Source organism: Cydia strobilella, chromosome 4, assembly GCF_947568885.1.
Source record: "Cydia strobilella chromosome 4, ilCydStro3.1, whole genome shotgun sequence".
NCBI classification, from domain to species: domain Eukaryota; kingdom Metazoa; phylum Arthropoda; class Insecta; order Lepidoptera; family Tortricidae; genus Cydia; species Cydia strobilella.
In genome coordinates this window covers 829,262-856,263 of record NC_086044.1, presented here as the reverse complement: position 1 = coordinate 856,263, position 27,002 = coordinate 829,262, and the positions used below count along the sequence as shown (strand labels likewise).

At 38.5% G+C, this 27,002-nt stretch overlaps 2 protein-coding genes and 1 non-coding gene across 3 annotated transcripts in view; 2 read left to right on the top strand and 1 right to left on the bottom strand.

Moving 5' to 3' along the window:
- LOC134740887 (integrin beta pat-3-like) overlaps positions 1 to 27,002 on the bottom strand; it is a 394,139-nt gene that overhangs the window by 49,058 nt on the left and 318,079 nt on the right. The window lies entirely within an intron of this gene.
- LOC134740513 (neuroligin-1-like) overlaps positions 1 to 27,002 on the top strand; it is a 314,697-nt gene that overhangs the window by 16,839 nt on the left and 270,856 nt on the right. The gene's annotated exons all lie outside the window — the stretch shown is intronic.
- On the top strand, positions 26,302 to 26,373 carry Trnaa-ggc (transfer RNA alanine (anticodon GGC)). Its single transcript has one exon. It is a non-coding gene; the product is annotated as a tRNA-Ala (tRNA).

The window sequence follows — 27,002 nt, the reverse complement described above, 5'->3', positions numbered from 1 at the left end:
ATATATAGTAGTGTGACTGCTTAAAAAAACACAAATCAAAAATATTTAATAAAATAATTTGATTTGTTCCCAAACTTGTTCATAGATGGCAGCACCAGTCTCTCTCGCTACAACGTAAATCCGTAAGGAGTTCGTTTAGGAGGTGCAAGCGCGCACTGCTTGCCCTTAGAGCTGGTCAAAGACGCCTAGTCTTACTAAGATGGCATATAGTCGAGAAATTCGGACGGGCACCGCCGTGGCGGGGTGGCCTAGGGGTTCATGGCGTTAGCCGCGATAGCTAAAGACGCCGGTTCGAATCCGGCCTTCACCACTGGAGGGCTTCGTCACTTTTTCTTTAATATATGACATCTATTACAGTTTTTAATTTATATATAGTAGTGTGACTGCTTAAAAAAACACAAATCAAAAATATTTAATAAAATAATTTGATTTGTTCCCAAACTTGTTCATAGATGGCAGCACCAGTCTCTCTCGCTACAACGTAAATCCGTAAGGAGTTCGTTTAGGAGGTGCAAGCGCGCACTGCTTGCCCTTAGAGCTGGTCAAAGACGCCTAGTCTTACTAAGATGGCATATAGTCGAGAAATTCGGACGGGCACCGCCGTGGCGGGGTGGCCTAGGGGTTCATGGCGTTAGCCGCGATAGCTAAAGACGCCGGTTCGAATCCGGCCTTCACCACTGGAGGGCTTCGTCACTTTTTCTTTAATATATGACATCTATTACAGTTTTTAATTTATATATAGTAGTGTGACTGCTTAAAAAAACACAAATCAAAAATATTTAATAAAATAATTTGATTTGTTCCCAAACTTGTTCATAGATGGCAGCACCAGTCTCTCTCGCTACAACGTAAATCCGTAAGGAGTTCGTTTAGGAGGTGCAAGCGCGCACTGCTTGCCCTTAGAGCTGGTCAAAGACGCCTAGTCTTACTAAGATGGCATATAGTCGAGAAATTCGGACGGGCACCGCCGTGGCGGGGTGGCCTAGGGGTTCATGGCGTTAGCCGCGATAGCTAAAGACGCCGGTTCGAATCCGGCCTTCACCACTGGAGGGCTTCGTCACTTTTTCTTTAATATATGACATCTATTACAGTTTTTAATTTATATATAGTAGTGTGACTGCTTAAAAAAACACAAATCAAAAATATTTAATAAAATAATTTGATTTGTTCCCAAACTTGTTCATAGATGGCAGCACCAGTCTCTCTCGCTACAACGTAAATCCGTAAGGAGTTCGTTTAGGAGGTGCAAGCGCGCACTGCTTGCCCTTAGAGCTGGTCAAAGACGCCTAGTCTTACTAAGATGGCATATAGTCGAGAAATTCGGACGGGCACCGCCGTGGCGGGGTGGCCTAGGGGTTCATGGCGTTAGCCGCGATAGCTAAAGACGCCGGTTCGAATCCGGCCTTCACCACTGGAGGGCTTCGTCACTTTTTCTTTAATATATGACATCTATTACAGTTTTTAATTTATATATAGTAGTGTGACTGCTTAAAAAAACACAAATCAAAAATATTTAATAAAATAATTTGATTTGTTCCCAAACTTGTTGAAATATCTAATAATTTTTCCAATATCGATGCTTGGAATGTTACTTTTAAAGTCAAACTTCTGTAGCTTCAAAACCCGTGTGTAGTAAATATTTCTAAAGTTCGTAGGACCCAGCTTTCACTCGTTATAGCTAACTCGAACAAGACACGATACAAATTTTCCTCGTGTTCATAAAGATCCAATTTTGCATTCGCTTTGCAAGTGAAGGAAAATGGTAGTTTTATATAAGCTTCATATTGCAGTTACTTTCCGTTCCTTTGGAACGCTCAAGAATAATATCAGTGAGAGAACATTTTGATTTAAATTCGAGTAGTTTGGACATGTATATTATTTTTAAAGGTTAGTAGCTTCTATTGCGCAAGTTCTTGTCGTAAAATTTGTCTTGTAAAAGAAATGTGTTGTGAAAGAAATTATCATTTACGAATCTTCACCATATCATCATCATCTTACTTGCAATTTCCAGCCTTTTTGCCACGACCCTGGGATTCGCTTGGCAACTGAAAGCGAACTAAACAATTTCCATACAAAATAGTTGCCATATTTAAGCATTTTACGTCAAAAATGCGACAGTTGCGAAGAAATCTTAGGTAATCCGTATTTTTTGACATTTAAATTTTTATTCTAGAAAGTTTCTAGACTAGTATTTTTTATACAATTTAGGTGTTTGACGATCCTTTTGTGAATTCTTATTATTAAGTTTGACATATCTATAATAATTCAATGGTTTTAAAAATAATAATAACTGCATCAATAAATTGCTCTGATATTTAGATTAAGGTAATATTTAAAACTTGACAATTTAAAAGTGCTTGTTGCTAGGCCTATTTGAATAAAGAATATATTGACTTTGAAAGTGGCACCCTCATTTATTTTTCCACTATTTTATGTCGCACTGTATCGCTAGGAAACCAACGCTCTCTAGCATACAATTTAGGTATATTATTATTTAATTTTGTCGTCTACAGTTTCTATATCTTATCCCCGTCTGTTTTACGTCACAGTTCCGTCCCTCATTATCTGTGACGTAAAGACGCATCCGTGAAGCTTGCAGTTGTGCTTCCCCGAGCTTTGAGAGAGATATTATATGTAGCATGTATTGTTGTATGCATTTCCGCTGGAAAATGTATTTCGTTTTGTTTTATATTGAATAAAAATTCTGATGTATAATTTCTGAGCTGGAAAAGATTGCATGACACTGGAGGGTAGGGAAGGGAGAAACTAGGGTAATATGGACACCAACACACCATACAGGTAACGACTTATGTGAAAAAAAAATTGACATTGCTTGATAATTTATAATTGTATAGCTTCTGCCTAACGATTTTACTTGCGTGAAATGATGATTATGATAAATAAAAAACTGTCCTGTGTCCTTTCTAAATTTCATCTAAATCCGTTCAGCGATTTAAGCGGAATTTTATTCTTTGGGATCGACCATACTCATAACATTTAATTAAAAACGGTTTGTTTTTAATTTAACCCGTTAATGGCTCTGGCTAACAGTTACTTGGTAAATACGGTTTGTTGTTAATTACAAACCCTATTTGCCAACTGCATGTTCTGAGCTTTAAATGGCTGCCTTGCGTAAAAGAATAACCTCCCACGCCTCGTTTTATGTAAGGTATGAAAAATCGAGTAGCGACAGCCTTTTTTGAGGGTGCTGGCTATAGTTTATAGATTTCTATATTTTTACAACGTCAATGTGACGTTCTTTTAACAAGGTTTTAATTTTTCTTTTAATAAAAGTATGGAGTGTAGAAGTAAAAGGAGGAAAATCTCTATAAATGAAAACTGTCCGTAGAAAAACAGTAAATAGGCGGCGCCACTAAACACCGAAGTACCTAGACTATATAGGTACACCAGTAGGCCGAGCATATGATTGGCGCGACAGTATCTCGCCGCGAGATAGACTACCCGTCTTTTACTAACCGTATGAATTAAAGAGGGACGGGTAGTCTATGTCGCGGCGAGATACTCTCGCGCCAATCATGTGCTAGCCCGGCAGGTATTTTATATAGATGTGTGCCCGTGCGACCGTGAGGGACAGTACATACGCAATGCGACAAAATTAAAAACACGTTTTAACATTCCTGACAACATACCAAAAAAACCGGCCAAGTGCGAGTCGGATACTTTTTAGTATTTGTTATAGCGGCAACAGAAATACATCATCTGTGAAAATTTCAACTGTCTATCGGCTGATGAGATACAGCCTGGTGACAGACGGACAGACGGACAGCGGAGTCTTAGTAATAGGGTCCCGTTTTTACCCTTTGGGTACGGAACCCTAACAACCTACGTAATTTGGTCGGGTTATTGTTGCCCCTCCCTCATTTCATCTCTACATTATTATACCTCTATGGTTCATGTCAGTCTCCTCCTCTTTGGTCCCAGAGCCTACCTAGCGCCACCGAACTTCACTATTAAGAACTATTATTTACAGCTGAAAGCTGGTCACTTTTGCAACAGTTCTGCCATAAGAGATTGTCGTCCTTTCTATACCGTCCATAACTAAAAGCTTAAATATGACTGGGTCGGACTTATCTGCTGTATGCCAAACGACTTGTGGACCAAGAAAACTACCGGGTGGACACTAAACATGCGGCATCACAGCAGACCTCGAAGGAGATGGTGGTCCGACCTTGACGTCTTTCGGAACGACTGTCCTAATATTGCCATTTTTTTTTAATTCTACGTCGGTGGCAAACAAGCATACGGCCCGCCTGATGTTAAGCAGTCTCCGTAGCCTATGTACGCCTGCAACTCCAGAGGAGTTACATGCGCGTTGCTGACCCTAACACTCCACTCCCTCGTTGAGCTCTGGCAACCTTACTCACCGGCAGGAACACAACACTATATGAGTAGGGTTTAGTGTTATTTGGCTGCGGTTTTCTGTAAGGTGGAGGTACTTCCCCAGTTGGGCTCTGCTCTAGATCTGGAATGACATCTGCTGTCCTGTGTCCTACCACACAAAGCGAGAGGTCATTCACAGTGCCCATGCCTCTCTTTTGGACGTAGTTTAAGGACATACCCAGGTCCCATAGACCGGCCATAGACCGAGACGCGTGGAAAACACATACAACACAAGACAATTGGGTAATAAAATTCTTTGCTCTTCTCGATGACTGCCGGATGTTAAGAAGCTGTTCCCTTGTGCTTCTTTCACGAAGCCAGCTTGTTCCTTTGTGATCTGGCTCCTGAGGAAATTGTTGAGCCGCTGGTTAATTATATTTAAGAGGATTTTACTTGCGTGGGAGATCAACGCGATGGTTCTATTGCCGCATGTCTTGGTAGATCCTTTTTTAAGTAAGGGGATGAACATTGACTCTGTCTATTCCGTTGGCCATTTACCCGTTCTCCACACCTCACTACAACATTTAAAATTACAACATAACACAATTCCATTCCTTCAGCTGCAGAGTTATATTTTTCCAATATTTAGTACCTACAAGCCCAATCCGGCGAAGCTTGAGAGTCCCATAAATAACGTCTTATATTTCAACAACGGCTTCATTCCCGGCCCTTAAAACTTTACGGCCATGGCCAAATAAAACTCGGCCCGTTTTAAAATTTAAATCTAATGGCGCGGTGGTCTATAAATTCATTAAATAATTTCAGTCACAATGTTTTGTTTGGCACGGATGTAAATAACTGATATAGCGTTATTTATTGGGTTCGTTATCACGGTGGACAATAATTTATTTAAGCCACTAGGTGGCAAAGTTTTTGCGGGGTATTGGATAATATTTATTACTGTTATATTGATGTTTTTGTTCCTACATTCATTTCAATAATATGTATGAGGTGACTGAATTTATATTCAGTTCATTTTATATTTTAAACTGCAGTTTCGTGTTTAAGTACTCATTTTTTTTATGCGTGAGCCCGTACAAAAAATATCAACACCTATACGTTTGATGTGAATTCAATTTCAACATCTCTACTGCACCTTAGGTAGGCATAAAACAAAGTCCCTTAATTGTCGCGTCTGTCTGTATGTTTGCGGTAAATCGTGATTGGTAACAATGGTTTAATTGGGTCCATATTGGGTTGCACACAAATGAAAATCATTTCGTGGCAGCGTTGTGTAGCAAAGGAAAGTAACAATTTTGAAAGAGACGGTCAATAAGGTTTATATGAAGGTTAACCTTAATTAATAATTCCAGCTGAATTTTACTTTACAGATTCCTTGAACAACCCTGCCATGAAATTAAACCATTGTTACCGATCACTAGCGATAAACTCAAAATCTACTGAACGCGATGGTTATATACGAACGCGTTTGAAATCATGCGGTTTTCACCCATCAATATGTGATTCTTGAGAAAGATAAGTGTATAATTTGTTAAGGTTTTGTGTGAATTGGTTGAAATATGACACTACCTGTGTGAAACCAGGGCGGGTCGCTAGTTACGAGAATAAATCCTAGATGTACTTCTATCTAACGATTTTAGACTTAAACATGTGGGACTGGTTAATTATTGTGTTGACAATAAAATACTATTATAAATTATAAAGCCATATCATATTTATTTAAGTTTTTTTTTTCACTTTACTGCGTTAAGGGGTCCATATTACCCTTATTTCCCCTATAGTTCAGTGGCATGCTGTTAACTTTTACCAGATCAAAAATTTTACTCCAGAATTTTTATTATCATTTAACATAAAACGAAATACATTTTCCAGCGGAATTGCATAAAACACATGCAGCGGCATATAATATCTCTCTCAAAGGTCGAGGAAGCTTTGCAAAAGTTCAAATAAAGCAAAACTGCGAGCTTCACGGGTCGCGTCTTTACGACAGATAATGAGGAGATAGAACTGTGATGTAAAACAGACGGGGTGGTAGTTATAGTAATAATATAGGTACAGCTGCAGAGAAAAGGTACCCCACGTCCATACTAGTTTACAGAACTTTGTATGCAGGGGAACTTTGTGTACCTGGTACTAAGATAAAGATTTTTTTGGAGGTTGGATGTACCCGACTGTATTGCTGGAGGAAACGGTAAGAAAGTAATTTTATCAAGAAATTTGACATTTGCGGTAGTAATGAAGTCGGCAGCATGACCGCAGCAGTGTTGCAGCCAGAAATTACAGCTGACTGCATTACTGCCACAAATGTCAAAAATCTGGACAGCAACATCCATTTTGACGTGCGAAAGTAATGTTTCGGCAGTAATGTCGCGCTGCAGTGATGTTGTCTACTGCATTTCTACTGCAATGTTCGCGTTTGGATTCAAAATTAAGTTTTCTCAGGCTTTCTAGCGGCTACAGATCTCAGCTAAAAGGCTTAACATTATTTGTCTAAAGTGCTGAATCTATACAAGTCTAGATTCCCGTTGAGAAAAGCTAGAGCTTCGTGACGTTCCTTAATGGCGACGTCAATGTTGTTTAGTGGCACGTCAACCCAACTACGTCAAAGGTAAGAGAAATGGTTGTTAAATTCAATTTATTTCAAGACCTATCGGTCCTATTAGACCATCCGTTTCAGAAGCAGTCCCTACCGAATAGGCTACATCAATCGTCTGGCACATATAGGATCTATCAACTACTGACGACGGAATAGGTATAATAAAAAAACAAACTTCATCAAGGCGCTAGCAAGGCCAGGCGTGTCTCACTCCGCGATTTCGTCGCGTCGCTACAAGTACCTGCGGCCACCTTAATTTTGAGGTTTAGCCATAGTAATTGCCGCACACTATGGAACGGAACGGAACGGTGTGTGGGACTCGCCGCTCCTTTTCCCTCTCTTGGCGAGAGGGGGGGGAGAATTGGCCCTACCCACTAAACCCACTCCGGCGTTTCACCCTCTTGGCCGTTCGTGAGGGCGCACTGGGATCGATAACATTCCACCACGGCGCCCTCCGGCATCCCCGGCTTGTCGCCAGAGTACCCTCACAATGGAGGGGGGATCAGAAACGCTTGGTCCCCCCCCAGACGGGTTCGACACCCGCTGGCCCTCCTAGGGCTCGAGGCGAGCATATGCTCTCAGTCTTCGACCCTGCCGCCTGCGTCGGAGAGGAAGCGCGTCAGCAGCCGCTTCTCGCTCCCTATCCGCCTCCTCCTTCTGTGACATGACCTCCTCGCAGAAGGAGGCCACCGCTTACCATTTCCTCTCGCTACACAGCATCGCCGCTATTATGCTGTGTAGCGAGAGGTTCGCCACCCCCGTCGCTGCCCTGAGAGCAGCTCTTTCCACGGCCCAGCGACTGCACACCTCCAGAGTGTGCTGGGCCGTGTCGTCTACCGCGCCACATTCTTCTCTCTCTGTATCTTGTGCAGGTAGTGTCCGAAACAGCCGTGTCCGGACACCAGCTGCGTCACCCTAAATGTCAGGGATGATACGGAAGCCTGCACGCGCTTGCGCCGCCTTGCGCGTAGTAGTCGCGTTTTGTTAGGGAGTCAATCTTCTGTACCTATTACCATATTATATATTCTGTGGCAAGGCTTTGAAGCCTATTTTATTTTATCTATTGATTTCTACCTACTCCAGAGTAGAAGAAGAAGGAAATAAACTTGAAATTACTATAAACCAATAAAATAGTGGACCCCCAGTGTAAATTTCATTCGATAGCGTGACGAGAGTTCGTGTTTGCGTTATGTCTATTTTTGTTTGGGATTTTGAACAGCGCGCCAAGCGGGACGTTTTGGAAACTCAAAATCCCATACAAAATGACACAACACAAACGCGTACGGCACGTCCCGCTATAGGATAAAATGTACACTAGATAAGATAAGATAATCATGTATGTAATAATTATGTATGTATAAACTCTTTATTGTACAAAACACAGAACACAAATATGACACAGAAATAGGCAGTACAAAGGCGAACTTATCCCGTTAAGGTTAAGGTTTTAATCATTTATTGCATTTTTTATTTTCATTTCTATGGGTCCTGTATTTCATTGGTTTATAGTAATTTCAAATTTATTTCCTTATCATTCTAAAATGTCAAAGTATTCCAGTAGTAGGTACCGCAATTCGCGGAAAAACGCCATTCCTTATGTTTCTCGAGTTTCACGAACACCCACAGCGCTTCTTAATGATATTTTAATGTAGCAGAACTTTTAAACGGTACAAGGTCTCGTAAAATTAAATTCAAACCAGTTCAAACCCGGAGGCCGCTTATGTTATGACGTTTTGAAATGGTTTTAATTTTATTTTGACCGCGAGCACCAAGCAGCGTTGCCACCTCAAGTTGATTGGTGCTGACAAAATGCAATCAGGAGTCGCGGTAGATGCCTGGGAGTCTAGCCTAGAAAAGAAAAAAAAATATGGGGATGAGAGATGATGCGAAAAGTCACCTGACCAGTTCCATATATTATTTATGTTTCAATTGGCGTTTTCTATCAACGATCCGACTTGACAATTGACACCTGACATTAAAAATTTCATGTACCATGGAGACTATATAAAGGAGCCAAATCTCTATATATAAAAAGTGTCAAGTGACCATCAAAAACCAGTAATTAGGCGGCGCCACCATACACCGAAATACTACCAAAAACAACCTACGTAATTTGGTCGGGTTATTTGTTGCCTTATATGGTTCATGTTATACTCATGTCCCATAGCCTAACTAGCGCCACCGGAGAGATTAGGAACTATTATTTAAAGCTGAAAGCGGTCACTTTTGCAACAATTCTGCCATAAGAGATTGGCATCCTTTCTATACCATCCATATCATGTACATTACTGATTAAGTAAAGTTAATAACGACAGTAGGCGATAGTCAATTTTTACTTGTTGGACCATAAACGTATGGTGAATTGTCATTTTCAGATGACAATTGTCAGCATGATGAAATAGCGGCCTGATGAAACGTTTCAAGGTCGTACCAAAATGAGATAAAAGCATATTCAATAGTTAAAATCAGAATCAGCCTCCAAGCCACGTTCATAAAACTCGCTGTTTTAAAATTTTACCCTAATGCTGCAATCTGGGGGGAAGAGGAGGTTATTGCGATATAAACCCGCTTTATGGCACAGTTGTCAGTTTCTGAGATACTGTTTGTCTGTTTGCCTTAAGTTCCGTGGCTTGGTTTAAGGCGGTCGTTTGTTTTAACTGAGGATTTTTAGAGTGAAACGGAAAATTATGCATCGTTAGAAAAAACTGGTGCATGTATTTTAAAATAATGTTAGCTTTGTTTTTTTTTTTTGTTGTTAAGAAGTTTTTAAACTAAATTTTTTAAGGTTGTGTGGTACATATATTATACTTGTTTAGAGATAAAGATAAAATACGTAAGGTGGATTTGGGTAACTTCGAGAGCGGAGTATTTTGAAAATGGCAAATATACTATTATCACTATTATCATTATGTACATATGTCTGTAATTGTAATCTTGACCTGTAAAACAATGATTTTACCAATAAATAAATCAATCAATCAATCTATAAAACCAGAAGCTATTCATAGGTATAGTTTGTCAAAGGATTGTCAAACATAGACAATTTGGTTTGACCGACTATACGTTAGCAATACTTACGCTTATCAAAATGTCTTGCCTGTTGCTACTCTAGAAAGTATTTCTAGTTTAGTAAATACTTATTTGCTATTTTATATATTTAATAGCTAAAGCTGATCAACATTATCAAAGCACTCTGTCATGGATCTTCGTGTAGAGTGCTTCACAAGGGAAAACTCACAGAGAGTATAGATGTCACAGCAGGCGTCAAACACGGTTGTTTGCTTTCCCCACTGCTATTCCTGATGGTGCTCGACGACGTGATGTGCAGGGTTACCAGCAGAGGTCAAAGAGACCTCGAGGATATCGACTTTGCAGACGACCTCTGCCTTATAGCAACCACGCGTGAGCAACTCCAAGACAAGGCAGAAGATCTAGCAGAAGAGGCTGAAAAGGAAGGATTGCGCATTAACTACAAGAAAACAAAGGAAATGCGCCAGTAGAACACCACCGATTCAACTTGGGGATGGGGTGGGAGGAGGTTGCCCAGGCTGCCCAAGACCGTAGTCACTGGAAAAACAAGATTCGAGCCCTACACCCCAGCAGGGGGTAAAAGGAAAAGAAGATATATTTAATATTCTTGTATTAATTAAAAAGGATAAATCCACATTAACCCACTTATACATGCAATTTTAATAAACAACCGTGTTAACGACTTAATCCCACATTCATTTCGCTCACTGGTGGAGATTACTGTTTCTCATTAAGTCCGCCATTTGTCCGCGCTCAAGTCTAAATAAGTAAGCAGATGCATACAGATTACTCGCACAGAGGCGGACTTGGTGAGGCCGAGAATCTGATTCAGATTTACCATTTTTTATTATTTTGAAAAGGTTTTGATACGATATTGACGATCGTTTTGGTGATTGACGCGCATCTTACGTACGGTCGAGTTCATTAATATGTGTACATTTCTTCACCTTAATCCATTGCAATAAGGTGAAAAAATGTATACATATTTATGAACTCGACTGTACGACTTTCACTTCATGTCATATACACACGAGAACGATCTTCAAGGTTGTATCAAAACCTGTTTAAAATTATAACAAATTAAAATTTTATCTGAATCTGGCTCTAATTCTGTTTGAAACATTTGATAATAATATGTCTTTTTCTTATTTTGATACGACTTTGTGTCGTATTTCAAGCATCTCATGCGCACTAATAAGTGCGAGCGAAATGCCTTATGAGCCAGCGCGAGCCGCTAACGCTTTTTTTTGCTCACTGTCTACGTATCCAAAATAAGATGAAATCCATAATCATACTTGTCAAACAGAATCGGCCTTTGGCTCTGTCCGCAATTACGTGCTCTGCACCGGATTATGGGACTTATCGCAAGTTCTTACTTTCAGAGGATACATAAGTTAATTAATTACAAAAGGACAGTCATAGCTATTGTTGTATTGCAGATTAAATTTACTAACCCTTCGTAAGAACTGCATTTAGATGTAACACGTACATTAGGGAAAAAGTGACAACGCCAGTAGCCAAGGTCACACACAACACAAGAACACAAAAATGCTAACATCATAATCTATAGGCCACCCGGTCACACGTCGTCACTATTAAATCTTATATTCTAGCAATTCTTGTATAATTATTGTTATATTTCGGGGATCTCGGAAACGGCTCTAACGATTTTGACGAAATTTGCTATATGGGGGTTTTCGGGGGCGAAAAATCGATCTAGCTGGGTCTTATGTCTGGGAAAACGCGCATTATTGAGTTTTTATATGTTTTCCGTGCAAAGCTCGGTCTCCCAGATATTAATTGTATAATATCTATCTATATTATTATATTTCGGGGATCTCGGAAACGGCTCTAACGATTTTGACGAAATTTGCTATATGGGGGTTTTCGGGGGCGAAAAATCGATCTAGCTGGGTGTTATGTCTGGGAAAACGCGCATTATTGAGTTTTTATATGTTTTCCGACCAAAGCTCGGTCTCCCAGATATTAATATCGTATTCATTATTGTATTGGCTAACAAACGTCAGTTTGCCGGCATTGCTCGCAGGTACGAAAAAACTGTTTGAGGTTTATGTGGCTGCGTGAAACTATTTATAATTTTGTTGACCTGGCAACATCGATTTTTTGCTTTTGTGCCCCTATATCGTAAATATCATTTGGATAATAAGGAATATTACGCGAAACTCTGCGTAGGTGGCGCCACTACCACAATCTGAACAAGGAAATCGAAATTTCTTTATTTAACATCTCTGTCACTCTTGCATATTCGAGCGATAAAGAGGCAGATAGCGAAATTTCGGATTCGCGTTTCCTGGTAGGTCCTCTGTAAACAAACCTCCTTGATGCATCAGTGTAATATTTTATTATCTCTGAAAACTTGACAAAAACCTGTTAAAGGTACAGTATGTATAAGTTACTCCATGGTTTACTAAAAAAGCTAGTGCTGCACTCTGGTGGCAGAACATTGCAGTAATATCCCCTATTTGAGCCTCTTTCTGATTAACAATTATAGTGTTCGCTTTTACTTATGCCTAAAATGACAACTATTACAAATAATACAATTTTAAAAACGAAACGCTTTTAACTAATTTCAACAACAATAATTCCCTTCAACAACTCCCACTGCTCACTTCTCCACCAATTTGTTTTAACACATTTCATCGTCATATCAGGTAAACATGTTTACCTTTGCCTAATTACTTTGGTATACCTTCTCTGTTGCTCAGCTACTAAACATACCTTATATTTACTAAGCTACTAAACCCAACGGAGCCTAAATTATCCTCTTGAATTACCTACCCATTTCAGCCGGGCAATTCTAGCACTTAGTTTATTTCGTCTAGCCTCGTTTAAGCTGTGCAAGTTATTTTCAGGGTAAAACATTTCATACCTACTTAGGTAAAGCTAGAGAGCATCAACAGTATAGGGGATATTTTAATAACAAAACTTCCGTGAGACAGACATATTAAATATAAACTGAAATAGATTTCATATATTAAAGAAAAAGTGACGAAGCCCTCCAGTGGCGAAGACCGGATCCGAACCGGCTTCTTTACCTAAACGGGCTAAAGCCTTAACCTTTAGGCTACCCCATCACGGCGGAACCGGTCACAATTTCTCGACTATATGCTATCTTAGTAAGACTAGGCGTCTTTGACCAAGGCGCGCAAACATCCTTGCATCTCCTATACGAATTCCTTACGGAATGACGATATAGCGAGAGAGAGTGGTGTTGCCATTTATACGTAATCCGGCCTTCGCCACTGGAGGGCTTCGTCACTTTTCCAATATATTATATATATTTAAATGGGTCAGTCACACATTTTTAGTAGATAACCTACTCGACATATTTTGCTCCATAACGAGCGGTACTTTCACGCTGGTGAGATGTTAGTATTGTAAACACAACGGCCTTTTTCAAAGCGCTTATTATAAGCATCGAACCGAGCATTAGCTCATACATCCATTTTCGCTTCCGTTAAAATATCCCCATGGATTACAAAACTCGATACAGCGCGGTTAGGCTTAACCCCTGATCCGTGCATACAAATATAACAAACTCGTACAGTCAACGTCAAGGATATGTTTACACTTTGCAAAAAAGGTAAACTGATCTTCGACGTCGACGATGATTCACGCTGGAAGAGTCCGAGACCAGATCGAGGCATCCAAAGCGTTTTTTTATAGAAAGTATCACGTGATCACCGAGTCTCGGAAGTGGCTCGTTGCGGATCCGGAGCGCAGGCTGCGCCGGTCATGTTTTACTGTTAGACGGAAGCTCTAATGTTATGTGCCTTTATCTTATGAAAAAAAGAAAGAAAAAAGATACGTAATAATTTGTGAAGATGCTAATTCGTGATGATCACAATACATTAATTTACGAATATATAGACAACAAAGGCAGAAAAACAGCATTAATTTTGCATCACGAAACTTGGACCCAACTCAGCATAACATTTTGTATTTTCGCTTAAAATTTTGTATTTTCTTTGCAAGTGTGATGAAAAACATTGTGTGTAACTCTGGGGGTAAAAATATTCGAAAGTGACAGTCAGTGTCAAAAGTGACATTTCTTCAACCAAAAACCGTCACTTTTGACACTGACAGACCGGTATCGTACCGCCGTGACTTCTTATAAGCATTGTTCAAATTGGGCCGACAGAGTTAAACAAACGCACATTTCAGGAATGTTCCCCCTCGGGATTCCTCGGGAACGTGAGGTCTCCGGACCAGAGGATACTTTAATTTCGGAGTGTGCTGGGTCGGCAGCGCATACATTTGGAAAGATTTCATAATAACTGTGCGTTTCAACTGTGCGTTTCTCTAGAAACTTCCTGCCTCGCACAGCTAAACTGTGGAATGAACTGTCGCCTGCGGTATTTCCGGACCGATATGACCTTCAAACCTTCAAGAAAAGAGCGTATTCCCATCTTAAAGGCCGGCAACGCACTTACAACCCCTCTGGTGTTGCGGGTGTCCATGGGCGGCGGCAATCGCTTACCATCAGGTGATCCGTCTGCTCGTTTGCCTACTATTTCATTAAAAAAAAAATTGAATCGTTTTCTTTCATTTAAAATGGGTAATTCTATCATACAGATATAAATGTCAGTTTTATCACAGAGCGATTTCATTTTTTCTATTTTTCAGTGCTGGCTTAGATATTTTAATTTAAATTTATAAATGTTTATAATTCATGAATTATGAATATGTTGTATATATGTATGTTCCAAGCCTAGTAACCTTAACTAGCTTTCGTGACAAGCTTTTTCGTAAACGCTCCACGTTCAAACCTAAATATCAGATTAACTTCAAAATTCGAGCAGCTCTGTATACAGGATATTGTTACATTTGCTTGTTGAACGAACGAGTAGATCACTCGAGAACCAGTATATGTAACGGTTTCAACCAAAAGGTACCACATTGTCGCTTGGCGATAAGGTTGATTTCAAATTGAAGCTATAAGGAAATAGCGCTGCCGTGTCAGACGTATCTCTGCTATCTTTAGATAGCAGAGATACGCCTAACCAGTGCAAAATGAAACTAGACACTATGCTTTACATAATACTTAAACAAAATTTCAAAAAATGTCTTTAGTTACTGAGATATTTCATGTTTTAAGATAGACGTTTTCGAATTTTTGGACATTGAGTTATGCGTATCTCTTCTAACTCAAGTTAGAATAATTATGCGTAACTCTTCGCAGTTTTTTTACGGCAAACTGGATATCTACTATCTCGAGTTATCATAGTTTCGCGTAACCACACGCAGGTAGTACGGCGATAGGCGGCTCGCGGCGAGGCGGGGCGCGGAGGGAGCGGCTCGTCGCTCCTTGCCACGTGTATTTGTTTATTTGTGTCGTTTTCAAGCAAAAGGTACCACATTGTCGCTTATCATAAGGACATTCTGACAGGTTTTTCGTATAAAGATACAAGCAATTTTCGTCCTTATGGTAAGCGACAATGTGGTACCTTCTGATGGAAAACGTCACATTTACATTTCATTACGTACGTAATATTGACCCGGTTAAGTTAGCGTTCCGGTGTTTTTTTATGTTGTTTGTTCAAAATATGATAAATTAGTCTTTAAAATGAGTTCTTTACGAAGTAAAGCCTTGTTACGAATGTGTAGTGATAGAAATGTCGTAGAAAACAAAACAAAGGTTGTGCTACTAATTATCTTAGCTAATCTTACTTTGTAATCATTGCTGAAAACCCTGTGAAAAACTAAACTATTTCGTTTTTTTTTGAAATCTTAAGATAACCTACATAGGTACTGAACTGTTTATCGTCGTCCGCTGTCTGTCATGAACTAGTCGTCAACTGGTCTTGTGATTGTCATGTCATCAAGGCGTGTCGGATGACCAAAACAGCGTTTGCCTACGTTGCACCAAACCTGAGTTCCACTATTAGGTACAGCTCTCCCAAGTGCTCATCAAGGCGTGTCGGATGACCAAAACAGCGTTTGCCTATGTTACACCAAACCTGAGTTCCAATAGGTATAGCCGGGGTTCAGCATCAGCTCTAACTTGGGTACTGCTCTCCCAAGTGCTCATCAAGGCGTGTCGGATGACCAAAACAGCGTTTGCCTACGTTGCTCCAAACCTGAGTTCCACTAGGTACAGCCAGGGTTCAGCATCAGCTCTATCTTGGGTACTGCTCTCCCAAGTGCTCATCAAGGCGTGTCGGATGACCAAAACAGCGTTTGCCTACGCTGTACCAAACCTGAGTTCCACTAGGTACAGCCAGGGTTCAGCATCAGCTCTATCTTGGGTACTGCTCTCCCAAGTGCTCATTAAGACGTGTTGGATGACCAAAACAGCGTGTGCCTATATTGCACCAAACCTGAGTTCCACTAGGTACAGCCAGGGTTCAGTATCAGCTCAGCTCTATGTATACTAAAACCTTCTCCAGAATGTAACAAACACTTTTCTGAAAACCGCATCAAAATCGGTTCAGCCAAACGCGAGATAATCGCGGACAAACGTACGGGTCAAACTGAGAACCTTTTTTTTAAGGCGGTTAAAATTTTTGGAGTAACTGACCTTCTGCCGTTAATTCCGCCTTTTACACTTACTGGGATTCAATATTAAATAAAGTACATACAAAAAAACACACACATACATACATACATACACATACATGCAAAACATGCATACGCTATTTTAAACATAAGGCTCTTTCCACCAATCGATTGATCTACTTTATAACCAATGATGTAAGGACTGATGGAAATCGGGCTCCTTGTATGTAATGTGAGTTAGCACATTATAAAATGGATTGTCTTGTGTAGTCTGGTTACGCGTTTTACTAGGAGCACTAATACAACGAACTCTTACAACTTAAGATAAAAGAACTACGCGTGACCACCTCAATATTCCCCATGCCCTGGTTATACGTTTTACTAGAAGTTGACACAATATAGCCTTTCAACTTTAGATAAACGAAAACCTCAATAAGCCCGCGAGCCGTGGCCACGCGAAATAGTATGAGCGCTCATACAACGAACTCGTCTAACTTTAAGTTAACATAGTTACGCGCAACCACCAAATGTATGAAACAGTGGTTACGCCAAACTATGTTTATGCGTTTATTTCAAAAACTATGTACTTTTACAAAAGAAAAATAAAGAAATATTATTCTTCACGTCTATTGAAACACAAAACGCATCTTCAAAATGACTTAACTCAATAAACTCACGAAATATATGAGTTTATTAGTTTTCACGCTCACCAAAAACTTTAAAGTCGATTTACTCAAAACTGTGTTTTTTGAGATAGCAGAGATACGTCTGACACGGCAGAGCGCCTTTTTGACAACCGACAATAAGTACCCTTTTAGTTGAAAATGGCACGCATCTCCATCAGCCATAGCCCGAATTATCAAGGGCAAAAACGTACCAGTACTAGTCATGAGTTAAATAGTAGGTGACTCAAGTGTTATCGATTATTACAACTACAAATGTGACATATTTTAAGTAACATGTCTTTGATATATTCTTAATGTAACTGTAGGTAAAGGGGCCCACTGACTATCAGTCCGCCGGACGATATCGGCCTGTCACTTGTTCGGAACTGTCAAATTTTTGTTCTAACTGACAGGCCGATATCGTCCGGCGAACTGATAGTCAGTGGGCCCCCTTAAACTCACATTGATACAAGTCAGTAACAATCTTTAAAATAACGTCGAATAATAATTTAGTTAATTTTGAAATAAAATTATTAAAACGGACCATGACTATGACTATATATGTGAGTAACCGAAGACAATATTAGTTAATTTTATTCTAAAAACTTTTATATAGTGAATATAGTTTATATTCATTTAGTCTTGGGTACAAATTCATTTACTTTAGAAGTCACTGCACCTACTTAATCTTTCTGGTTTAACCCATTGGTTGACTGGTAGAGAATGCCTTAGATAAAGATAAAAGATAAAAGACATTTATTCGTGACGATCACAACACAAGTAAGAACATGTACAGACAACAACAGCAAGAAAAGAATAGATCATCAAGTGTGCATCACGAAATGGACCCAACTCAGCATAATGCTAGCTATAAAGCCAGCGCTGGTCTTCCGTCGGGCCCATTCGGTGATGCCACGACAGATAACACACAAAGATACATATTAAAACATTACAAAGCTACACACAAAGAATACCTAATTATATACAAACATATTAACCAAACCAAAAAGATATACATGAAGAGCACTGCCGTGTCAGACGTATCTCTGCTATCTCAAAAAACACAGTTTTGAGTAAATCGACTTTAAAGTTTTTGGTGAGCGTGAAAACTAATAAACTCATATATTTCGTGAGTTTATTGAGTTAAGTCATTTTTAATATGTGTTTTGTGTTTCAATAGACGTGAAGAATAATATTTCTTTATTTTTCTTTTGTAAAAGTACATAGTTTTTGAAATAAACGCATAAACATAGTTTGGCGTAACCACTGTTTCATACATTTGGTGGTTGCGCGTAACTATGTTAACTTAAAGTTAGACGAGTTCGTTGTATGAGCGCTCATACTATTTCGCGTGGCCACGGCTCGCGGGCTTATTGAGGTTTTCGTTTATCTAAAGTTAGAAGACTATATTGTATCAACTTCTAGTAAAACGTGTAACCAGGGCATGGGGAATATTGAGGTGGTCACGCGTAGTTCTTTTATCTTAAGTTGTAAGAGTTCGTTGTATTAGTGCTCCTAGTTAAACGCGTAACCAGACTACACAAGATAATCTATTTTATAATGTGCTAACTCACATTACATACAAGGAGCCCGATTTCCATCAGTCCTTACATCATTGGTTATAAAGTAGATCAATCGATTGGTGGAAAGAGCCTTATGTTTAAAATAGCGTATGCATGTTTTGCATGTATGTATGTATGTATGTATGTATGTGTGTATGTATATATGTATGTATGTATGTATGTATGTATGTATGTATGTATGTGTGTTTTTTTTGTATGTACTTTATTTAATATTGAATCCCAGTAAGTGTAAAAGGCGAAATTAACGGCAGAAGGTCAGCTACTCCAAAAATTTTAACCGCCTTAAAAAAAGGTTCTCAGTTTGACCCGTATGTTTGTCCGCGATTATCTCGCGTTTGACTGAACCGATTTTGATGCGGTTTTCAGAAAAGTGTTTGTTACATTCTGGAGAAGGTTTTAGTATACATAGAGCTGAGCTGATGCTGAACCCTGGCTGTACCTAGTGGAACTCAGGTTTGGTGCAACATAGGCACACGCTGTTTTGGTCATCCAACACGTCTTAATGAGCACTTGGGGGAGCAGTACCCAAGATAAAGCTGATGCTGAACCCTGGCTGTACCTAGTGGAACTCAGGTTTGGTAAAACGTAGGCAAACGCTGTTTTGGTCATCCGACACGCCTTGATGAGCACTTGGGAGAGCTGTTCCCAAGATAGAGCTGATGCAGAACCCCGCCTGTACCTAGTGGAACTCAGGTTTGGTGTAACATAGGCACACGCTGTTTTGGTCATCCAACACGTCTTAATGAGTACTTAGGAGAGCAGTTCCCAAGATAGAGCTGATGCTGAACCCTGGCTGTACCTAGTGGAACTCAGGTTTGGTGCAACGTAGGCAAACGCTGTTTTGGTCATCCGACACGCCTTGATGAGCACTTGGGAGAGCAGTACCCAAGATTGAGCTGATGCTGAACCCCGGCTGTACCTAGTGGAACTCAGGTTTTGGTTCAGGTTTGGTGTAAATTTATTGTGGGCATTAGAAGATACCTAGTAAAAATATTAAGGTCAGTTACTCCAAAAAATTTATTCAGAATCAGAATCATTAACTATACGTTTCTATGTATTTGAAAATAACACACTCCAGCGATCCAAATATAAGTTTAAACTAATATGTTGCCTCTACTGACACTGTTTGAAACTTTTTCTTGCTTTTAGTAATAAAAATAAAAAGAAGAGTAAAAAAAATATGTTTTATAAATTATGTTCATAATTTTACTTACTTTTTATACATTTATTAGTTATCTTCTACAAAAGAAAGAAACTACTACAGAAGTATGGAACAAGATAGTATTATATTATATTGTCAGGTATAACTATTATTCAATTATTTTTGTGTTTGCCACTTTTTATTTTTAATTTACTTTAAGATTTTTGTAAGTAGGTACCTGTCGGGGCTTCTAACCTCCGTGGCGACTTGACATAGACCGACTGACTGACTAGCTGCCTGACATACATATTTGGAATATTGGAACATTTGAAACGACCGACATTTAAATTCAAAATTAGACATGACAATCACAAGACCAGTTGACGACTAGTTCATGACAGACAGCGGACGACGATAAACAGTTCAGTACCTATGTAGGTTATCTTAAGATTTCAAAAAAAAAAACGAAATAGTTTAGTTATTCACAGGGTTTTCAGCAATGATTACAAAGTGAGATTAGCTAAGATAATTAGTCGCACAACCTTTGTTTTCTACGACATTTCTATCACTACACATTCGTAACAAGGCTTTACTTCGTAATGAACTCATTTTAAAGACTAATTTATCATATTTGAACAAACAACATAAAAAAACACCGGAACGCTAACTTAACCGGGTCAATATTACGTACGTAATGAAATGTAAATGTGACGTTTTCAATCAGAAGGTACCACATTGTCGCTTACCATAAGGACGAAAATTGCTTGTATCTTTATACGAAAAACCTGTCAGAATGTCCTTATGATAAGCGACAATGTGGTACCTTTTGCTTGAAAACGACACAAATAAACAAATACATGTGGCAAGGAGTGACGAGCCGCTCCCTCCGCGCCCCGCCTCACCGCGAGCCGCCTATCGCCGTACTACCTGAGTGTGGTTACGCGAAACTATGATAACTCGAGATAGTAGATATCCAGTTTGCCGTAAAAAAACTGCGAAGAGTTACGCATAAATATTCTAACTTGAGTTAGAAGAGATACGCATAACTCAATGTCCAAAAATTCGAAAACGTCTATCTTAAAACATGAAATATCTCAGTAACTAAAGACATTTTTTGAAATTTTGTTTAAGTATTATGTAAAGCATAGTGTCTAGTTTCATTTTGCACTGTTTAGGCGTATCTCTGCTATATAAAGATAGCAGAGATACGTCTGACACGGCAGGCAGCACAAACAAAAATAAAAAAACAAGTATACAAGAAAAAAAAGAAAAACATTCAAGAAACAAACAAATCCATAGACAATTAATAATTATGAATGCGACCATACCATTTGTCAAAAACCAGCTTGCAGCTGCTAGCGCCAAAACGCTTAAGGCATTAAGTCCGCCTTTCGTACCTTCATGTATTGTGCAATAAAGCTTAAATAAATAAATATATCATAATTTTATCGACATCGACACACAGTAAGCTTCATTAAACTTGTTCTCGCACTTTTTAAACTGCAAACCAAGTTGCACCCGTCAAACAGAGGTATGAGATGGTTGTATTATTTTCTCACATTATCGCAATAGTGACATAATTCGCCCTATCTCGCGTTAGCAATACGAACACACAGTCAGACACGTATCGTATGAACCGGCGGGGCATGTCACGTTCGTGACTGACTGTACCGTGGCTTTGTGACCGCTTTGTGGAAGGAAATAGAGGCTAAAATCCCTTAGCATTCCAGTGTGAATAAAGCGTATCTTAGTCCTTGAGAAAAGAGTCTAAAGTCGTTTAGCTGATGTCATCTGTAAATGGCAGCTCTCTGACATATACAAGGCGTTTGAGGCGAGCACGTTTGGGCCGTAAGTTAGCGACCGACTTGCATAGAAAAGTACTGTAAGAATATGGAGATGTCGCCAGTTACTTAGGCGAGTTGCACGCGCAATGAACGAACTGCCGGCGTATGGATGGTTTTATCCACGTGATAAAATAAATGTCACTTTTTAACACCGCGGGATAGAAAGTGAACGACACCGTTTTATCACGCTGTCACGGATACATTATGCCTACTTTACGATACGGTACAATTATGTGGGGTAACTCTGTAAACGCTGATCGCGATTGACTTATTCTAATTTTAATTGTAATTTCTTCTTTTTTCTGGTAATCTGATTATCATCACTATTGATTTCTTGTTAAATTAATTATGTACTATTATAAATATTTGCGCCAAATTGTAATTAATCGTGTAATTGTATTTAATTCAAATTTTATCAGACTGAGTGACATATATATCACTGACAAATATTTTCACATGTCTATCTTGACTGAATGTATAGTGGGAAGCAATGTATATAAATTAAGATCTTATGTTACCATATGTTCATTGTGAATAAACGATTTCATTCATTCATTCATTCATCATATCCTTACTGTGCAACGTTAAATGTACCGTTCAGATTCAGATTACACCGTCATTACTTTAGCACTATTTACTCATGAAATATAGTTTATATAAGGGGACTAATAGGGAAGATACCTTTTCTCTACCACCAGCTTGGAATTCAGTAGCCCATCTAATAATAAAGGAACAAGCAAGACCGGAATGTGAGACCATAGTGTTGAATGGTGAGGACATTTTAATATAGTAGTGTTGCTCAAATTAATTGTCATGTATAAATAGCCTTATGCAAGTGAATGCAGTGGAAATGAGAGCGTTGAGAAGTGTGTGTGGTGTGAGATTACAAGATAGAATTAGGAACAGTGTGATAAGGGAAAAGTGTGGACTGAGCGAAGATGTAGTGACAAAAATTGAGAAAGGTATGTTGAGATGGTTTGGACACGTGGAAAGAATGAGTGAAAGAAGGCTAACAAAGAGAGTGTATAAGGGAGAGGTAGAAACGGGAGTTGGAAGGGGCAGACCTCGGCGGACTTTCTCTGATCAGATCGGGGAAATCCTGAAGAAAGGCCAGGTCAAGAGCACCCTAAACCGGCGAGCGTGTATGAGGAATGTTATGAAAGTGAAGGAAGCGAAAGAGGTATGTCAGGATCGTAGCAAGTGGAAATCCGTGGTCTCTGCCTACCCCTCCGGGAAATAGGCGTGATTATATGTATGTATGTAAATAGCCTTATGACCCTGTTTTGCATGTATAACTAGCCTTAAAGTTTATAGTTTTTATTATTGTTTATCTATGAGAGTAGTTTTTCATTTTAATTTTGAGAGACGTGAATAAATATGTGTTTTTCCTCAGTATCCCGTTAACCACGAACGCTGTAAAGAAATTTCGGGATTCATTTTAAGTTCATTATACGCGATACAATCCGTTTACTTAGTTTTATTACATATGTAACTAAAGTTGCATATTCATTTGAAATTCTAGCGTAGCAAGAATCAAGAATTAAAAAGTTGTGGACAGTGAGCCCAGTAAGTAGGAGAGGGCAAATTAGCCTTAAGCTTTTAGCCTTACTCAAAGCCTTAAGCCTTCTTAACCAGCTTTTTAGGAAACTTTGCGCCAAACAAGTAGGTACTTTTAGCCTGGCTTTTTAGTAGATAAGTTTAAAAGCTTTACGAGAAACTATATATAATTAAAAATATAATTCACGTTTAAAAATTTGAAAATAACTTTATCGACAGAAGTTCGCGTTGACTCTTGATAATGCTCCTCGTTGTGAAATATATAAACTTGAAAGTAAAGTACATAGGACAGTTTCCATCACCGAAATCATCAGTCTACGTCGACGAAGTCGCAAACAGAATCTAGTACAATCAAGTGTAAAAATATGGGTGCACACATCTTACTCAAAAATATCTTCCAGCTCTTATGTGGGCGAATTAAGAACTGGGACATATTTTTATGTAGTATTAGTAGTAAATCACTTTATTGTACAAAAAAAATTGTTAACATGAAATTCATATAAATTTAGGTACAAAGGCGAGCTTATCCCCAAAAGGGATCTCTTCCAGCTAACCTTAGAGTAAATTAGTGGAAAATTCGAATTAGATAGATAGACAAACTTTCAGAACGTACAATAATATTTAAATAGGAAAACTACAATATTAACGTCTACGAATAACTAAAATACATCAATAGCATTATACAATAAAATAAATATGTACTAGCATACATAAATATATAGTACTAAGTAAATATTATATATATAAATATATCAAGTGCAAAAAAAAAACAATAATAAAAAGATTATACAAATTATCTGCTTTGCCCGAAGGTTGACTGGTAGAGAATGCCTCATAGCATTAAGTCCGCCTTTTGTACGATTGTATTTTCTTTTGTGCAATAAAGATTAAATAAATAAATAAAATAAATTAGTACTCAACCAAATCACACTTCGTGGGAAAGCCAAAGCTTATTATTTGCTTATATTTTTATGTAAGTTATATGCAACCATATTTTTACACTCGACTGTACCTATTTAATATGGCTTAGGTACTTTCACAAAAGTTTCAACTAAAACTAGAGAATAAACACCTGCAATGAAGCGATTTGTTCTTACATAGCTTGTTTCTAATTTTCTCGCCCGTTCATCAAAATCATTAAGACTGTCTTCTTAGGTCCAGTAATTAAATTCCCACCTTTCCCCCTCTTCATAAAACCCCCCCATCCAAGATATATTCCCGTGAGTCAGAGGGTCTAGTGATGGGCGTTTACCGAGTATAATTATTAGACGGTAATATCCCGAAATATACTTATTCCCACTTCAGCATTACCCGCTTACCACGTTTCTGTTGGCTCACCACTGTATGTTGAAATAAAATTCAATATTCCCGTATATGGGAAATATTAAAAAGTTGGAGTTAATAAGTATGTGCATAGTGTAACATAGATAATGTTATTTATTATTAAATTTTTAAGTAAATACAATTGTTTGACGTCATAAAGAGATTGTAAAATCCTATTATGAAAATAAACGATATGATATGATATGATATGATATGATATGATATGATATGATGATTATTAATATGAATGTTGTAGGGAATTGTAATATTGCTAAACCTGGTACTGTTCCATTGGAACTACGAGTATCAATGTTTTGTAGGTATATTTAAAGCAAAATAGCTTAATTTCGGAATAAAGTTAGTTAAAAAAAAATGACCTAAATCAATATTAAAATACTCATATTTCTCTTTAGAATAATTCTCTAATAAAAGTACAATGGCAACATTTTTTATAAACGTATTAAAGGGTAGGGTTAGTTTTTAGAGTTATGCAGCTAAATTCAGTGGTTTGATCTTGAATCTTAGCACACCCTTTAAAGGGCCGACTTGTTCACTTGAAGACTTTTGACAGCTGCGATATAATTCTGTAACTCTAGACCATCAAGCGCGCAAAGCTAGAAGATGTAATTGTAAACTTTAGTCATTCTTCTCAGAGACCACGGGGATAAGGGCTCGAAACGTCGGAAATATTTAATACACGATTATTTACCTGTACGCGATTACCCGGTCAATTCGAATTACTAGATACGAGATCCGCACTTAAACTATCGTGAGACATATTTCAAAATATTTATCAGTACGGTTTTTACTCACTATTATGTTTAGTCGCTTTTGGCGACATGTTTCGGATTCTTTGGGAATCCATCCTCAGTCACTAGTGTCCGCGGCGGTTGTACGTCGTGCACTGCCCGCGCCGCCCGCCTCGTCGCTCAAAACATGTCGCCAAAAGCGACTAAACATAATAGTGAGTAAAAACCGTACTGATAAATATTTTGAGATACGAGAACAATACGAGATCTAATAGATACGTTATAGTTTAGTTCTCAACTAGTTATCTTTTGCAGTTCGATTCGAGAAACCAATTGTCATTTCACGCTACAATTATTGTGACGTTTTGGGATGTCCATTAGATATCCATTGGATGTCTAAGTAATATCATAAGCAAATCCTAAAGAGATCGTTTAAGAGGACATTCGGAATCGGGGAAACGTCAAATTTTACATGACTTTCTTAAATATCTCGTTATCAACTTAAATGTTAATATATTTTTCCTTTTTTTATTGTGGGACGTACCACATTATTACAATCTATAAATTGTATATACAGATGTCAATCACAATGAAAAAATCAACGATGATCAATTCTGGTCAACGTGGGACTCGAACCCACATCCACTTATCATTGGGATTTTTTCATTGTGATTGACATCTGTATATACAATTTATAGATTGTAATAATGTGGTACGTCCCACAATAAAAAAAGGAAAAATATATTAACATTTAAGTTGATAACAACGCCATCTCTCGCGCCGGCTTAATACAACCATGTTGTGTGGTCGGGAGGTAAGTCATGCGCTAACGCATGTCCTCAGAGGTGGTCAAGGTTGTGAACCTTAATATGCAGATGTCGCTAGTGACGTCGTCACAGTTGCAATGATTAAATTCGCGTCGATTGACGGATGGTCAGCTGGCGCAATTGGTAACGCATTGGACCGGCAATCCAAGGATGTGGGTTCGAGTCCCACGTTGACCAGAGTTGATCATGGTTGATTTTTTCATTGTGATTGACATCTGTATATACAATTTATAGATTATCTCGTTATCGTTTCTGTTTCATATCTAGTGGATATCCAGTTGATATCTAAGATCATAGTTCGAATTGGCCCGTAAGTCCCGTTTTCATACAAACTAAGGTAAGTATTTTCGCGAAGGTGAAATATTCCTATGCCACATCACTAAGCAGCCAAGAGGCTGTCATTCTTGACGTGCCCTGAATTATTTATTGCCTAAACAGGAAATATTGTGACGAATATTTCTTAACGTGAACTATTTCATATTTAATGTTTGATTTATGTTGTGATTATGGGGACCCCGATTCAAATATTTATGGAGCGCCGTTGAAACATGTTGAGCGTGAATGGAATTTTGTTTTATGAATTCATAAAGTGGCAAGATGAAACAATGATATAACATATTTGGGCGTTTTTAATCAACTGTGTACCATTAACTGCCAGTTAGCAATCGTCACGAAACTGACGGTTAATAACAAACCCCCATACATTTCATTAGGAAAGTGACAGTTAGACGTGACTTACACACCTTAGATAGTAGGGAATGCAAACCGGTTTTTAATTGTATAAAAAAACCGGTTAATAACCGGTT